This window comes from Mirounga leonina, unplaced genomic scaffold (genome assembly GCF_011800145.1).
Source record: "Mirounga leonina isolate KUSES-001 unplaced genomic scaffold, KU_Mleo_1.0 Mir_151, whole genome shotgun sequence".
Classification (NCBI taxonomy): domain Eukaryota; kingdom Metazoa; phylum Chordata; class Mammalia; order Carnivora; family Phocidae; genus Mirounga; species Mirounga leonina.
The window spans coordinates 70,855,109-70,859,739 of NW_023270377.1; the positions used below are offsets into that span (position 1 = coordinate 70,855,109).

The following is a 4,631-nucleotide window of genomic DNA, read 5'->3' on the forward strand; positions in this document are numbered from 1 at the left end:
TTCCTGTGTGTCACCTGTTTTTTTCTTTCTAGACTCTTCTCTTTTTCCTTGGTGTTCTTGACCTATGTGCAGATACGCCCTGGCTTTTTGTTTGCTTATTTGTCTCATTTGTTTCACTGAGCACTCAATGGGACCTTAGCCTCTGAAGATTCACATCATCTAGTTGGGGGGATGTTTCTTCCATTATTTCTTTGATAATTTCCTCCACTCCATTTTTTTCTGTTCACTTTTTAAAAAATCCCTCTTTCCTGTTAATCAGATGATAGATTCCTAGATTAATTCTCTAACTTTCTTATTTTCTATCTCTTACTTTTCCATTGGTACTTTGGAAAAAAGGCTTTACTCTTGTCATCCAATAAGATATAATATTAATTGCCTCTAGGCTCAGGCTTCCTTGATCATTGTTCTCATAGCTTGGTTATCTGCCTTAAACTTTTTTTTTTTCAGGGTTTTGTTTATTTGAGTAGTTTGTAGCCATCACTGAGAGGCAAGTGAGGGAGAGAAAATTCTTGGATCCATTTTAGAGTCTGAGACGTTGAGGCCAAAGTGGGCTCGTGGCAGGGTAAAAGTCCCAGCTAGTAGAGAAGACAGCTCTGGAGCTGCCGGAGGCTGTGTCCCAGGCAACAGCAGGCCCCAAACCTGCCCTAATAGCCATGCACAGAGAAGTGTGTCCTAGCTTGGGAGGGGACAAGATAGACTCCTCCCACCCAACCTGGCCCGCACTTTCTTAGCTGCACCATTCCTAGGCCACCCGCCAACAGCCGAGATGGTGGCCCCCTGTGCACACTCACAGAGACACACCCACCCTCCATGCACACAGCTCCAGGACAGGCAGCCTGGGCCGAGGCACACAGCTGTCTCCCAGGGCGCACAGCACACCCACACTCAAGCCCCATGTAGAGCTCAGGTCCAAGCAGAAACACCTGTGTCCTTGCCCATTATGGGCACAGTGGCGTGGCAGGGGAAGTGGAAGGGGGTGGTGCCTGGGTAGGCCAGGCAGGTGGCCATGGCCACTGTGGCAGCCTCACCAGCTGGCCTTCGCTGCCTTGATGTCACTCACAAGGCTCTGGGCCACACAGATACCAACGATCTGGAGGAGGGCGATGGCCACAAAGACCCCAGCCACAGGAATCAGGTTGTCCTGCAGCCACTTGTCAAACTGGCCCACGCAGCAGCCTTCGGTGCAGATGGAGCCCTGCTGCTGCAGCTCCAGTTTGAGCCGGACGACCTAGCCACACCGGGTGTTGGGGACACCTTCCGCAGGGTCCCTGAGGCAGCTGGAGAAGGGCACCCTGCAGCGCTCCCAGCTGGGGTTCAAGTCAGTGTAGTTGAAATAAATACTGAGGTTCCAGTCTTTAGGCCCTCGGGCTCCGCAGCAAGACGGATATTCCTGAGCAAAGTCAATGAGCTTCTGGAGGTCAATGTTGTCCCGAAAGGCCTTGATGTTGTCGTTGAGGAAGAAACTGAGCCAGTCTCAAATCCAGTCCATGAATACGAAGGCCGAGATCCCTGTTGCCAGCTCCAGGAAGCCGATGAGACCGAAGACGGCTGAGAAAAACCTGAGCAGGAAGGTATCTCCCGGAGGGCCCGGATGCAGCCGGCAAAGCCCAGCACCAACATGATGCCTCTGATCACTACGAACTGCCTGGCGGGGTGGAAGCCTCCGGGATCTGTCAGCCCCGAGCTGCCGCAGAGAACGCCCTTCTCACCCCAGGCCCAGAAGCCGACGGCCAGAAACAGGGCTCCCGGCACCCAGAAGACAATGTTGCAGCCAAACGGGAACTCTTCCCCACAGCAGCCCACCCCGGGTTGCTGGGAGGGCTCGTGCTTGCCGCGCACGGTGAGCGGCCTCCTGCGGCCCGGGGCAACGGAGCAGGGGAGAGCAGGAGCTGCGCCCGGCCCTCCACCGCCTGCCCGGGTCAGAGCCCCCGGGAGCCGAGCCTCGCGGCCGTGGCTTCCCCGCCACCACCAGACAGAGCGCTGGTGGGCCGCCCTTCCTGCAGGGACCACGGCCTCCCGCGCCCCTGCTCACACTTTTCAAAAAAAAAACAACACAAACGAACAGTCGAGAGGGAACCGAACAACAGAAGCCAACAGAGATGGGACTGAGCCCACTCAGCAATAGGGGTGCTGCTCCCCCATCATTATGGGAACTTGGTCCCCTGAAATCTTTGCTTCCAGGGCTCCCGCCAGCGTCATTTAAATAACTCACCTCCTGTTGGTATCAGCAGATACATGCTCTCTGTTCACAGTCAACCTTACTCTTACTCATACTCCCTGGTTATTGATGATTTCTACCTCCTTATGTACCTGTGCACAACTTCTTCATCTCTGGGGTCTTTTATAAAGCTTTTCCTATTGTAACAACAGCTTCCCTGTATTTTGCACAAACGTTTCCAAGATGATTGAATTCTCTCCCCAGTCACCATCATTCCTGTGTGGGCAGATCTTTCCTGCGGCCACTCCATCTATCTCTGTCCTATAGCTTGGCTGCCCTTGAGTCAGGTCACCTCTTCTGGCCACATCAACTGTGGACGGGGAGTGGGGGTGGGTCCGGCGGTAACACCAAACAAACCCTGCCTGAGAAACCACGCAGGGTTACTTTTCTGCAGAGAGGTTTTGGGTATGGTAGGTATTCAGAGGTATGGCTAGCCCTTTACAGTGACTTTAGGTAAGATACTCAAACCTTAGGAGCCTCAATGGCCTCTTTGAAAAGGGGAAATAATTAGATATCGCCCATCTATTTCATAGAATTGTTATGAAGATGAAATAAACTGTTGTAAATTATAAAGCATTGCACCATGTAAACAGCTAGTGAAACGCCTGGCATATGATAGATGTTCCAGGGCGCCTGGGTGGCTCAGTCGTTAAGCGTCTGCCTTCGGCTCAGGTCATGATCCCAGGGTCCTGGGATCGAGCCCCGCATCGGGCTCCCTGCTCGGCGGGAAGCCTGCTTCTCCCTCTCCCGCTCCCCCTGCTTGTGTTCCTTCTCTCGCTGTGTCTTTCTCTGTCAAATAAATAAATAAATAAAATCTTTAAAAAAAAAAAAATAGATGTTCCATCAACAGCGTACCAGGATGCCGTAAAGTGCCTGGTCCCAAAATGGGCTCTTCGGGCCCACTGCTGAGAACTGCAAGCTAAGTGCCACACGGCTCTTAGTCCAGAGCACTCCCAGGCCCTGGGGCTGCCTGCGGGGCCTGCTGACAATGCCTGTCAGCAGGTCTGCCCTCATTCCTGCCCAGAAGGCCTGGGATGGGGAAGTGGGGAGGTTTGGGGGGGCGGTCTTTGGGAAACTGCAGAGTTGGTGAGGAGAAGCTATTCCCTCTCCTCGCCAACCTGGGAAGAGGCGCAAAGGTGCCCTCTTGAAGCACCGGGAGGGAAGCCTCGTGCGTGTGTGCGCACACAACCATTCTTCCACTCCTGTCCCACTGAATCAGGGATGTGTGCGAGTCTCTCGTGTGAGGCTGCCGGCGCTGAGACTAACAGAGATCCTACTGACACCCCGTGCGGAGAAAGGGGTGGGAGAGGGATAATGGAGCCGAGAAAGAACAGATGGTCTTTTTTTAAAAAAGTTTCCCCTAGAGCTAAAATTTTCAATTAAAAAGACTAATTTTTTTCCTTTTTATGGTAAAATATAGCATACAGACAGAAAAAAACATAAAATGTGCAGCTGAATGAGTTATCAAGGCAATATCTGTGTAACCATCACTGAGGTCAATAAACATTGCCAGCATCTCAACAGTCTACCTGTGTCTCTCCCAAATCAGAAAACCCTCCCTCCCCACAAATGTAACCATAGCTTTATCCTTTTTTTTTTTAAGATTTTATTTATTTATTTGACAGAGAAAGAGAGAGCACAAGCAGGGGAGCAGCAGAGGGAGAGGGAGAAGCAGATTCCCCGCGGAGCAAGGAGCCCCATGCAGGACTCGATCCCAGGACGCTGGGAGCATGACCTGAGCCAAAGGCACACGCTTAACCAACTGAGCCACCCAGGTGCCCCTTGATCTTTATCACAATCACACTCTAATTCTATTTTTTTCTTTCACTTTTTTCATATAAGTATGCACCCTAAAGCACTGTACTTTAGTATTGCTTGTTGGGGGACTTAATGTAAGTGGAAGCATACAGTACGAATATACATCAGTTTGTCTATCTAGCCACTGTTGATGGCATTTGGTTTATTTCCAGTGCGGGGCTATTGTTAACATACCGGCACGAACACTTTTATGCATGGTTCCTGGTGTGTGCATGTATACATTTCACTGGGGCGTACAGCTGGGAGCAGAACTGTGGGATGATAGAGCATGTGACTCCTCCACTTGACCACAGAATGTTTCCGATTCTCACTGTACATTTGTGGAGCAGTTCTCCTTGCTCCACATCAAAACTGATAATTCTTCACTCTGAGATAATGTACTTCTATAAAAAAAAAAAGGCCTTTTAAAAAAATGAAAAAATAATGATGGTAGAATTATCAGGTTACTCTTTTTGAGTGACTTTACATGGCAAAATAAAGATCTAGTAGTTCTACTTAGGCCTACTTTCCCCCCCTGAAATTCTCCTGGACCATGCCATCTCAAATGCTGGAAACCATTGTTCCACACAGCATGCTATAGATTGTTCCTACTTAT

At 50.5% G+C, this 4,631-nt stretch overlaps 1 pseudogene; it reads right to left on the reverse strand.

The window, feature by feature from the left end:
- Positions 1–744: 744 nt before the first annotated feature.
- LOC118011661 lies at positions 745–4,232 on the reverse strand (annotated as a pseudogene).
- Between the last annotated feature and the right edge of the window lie 399 nt (positions 4,233–4,631).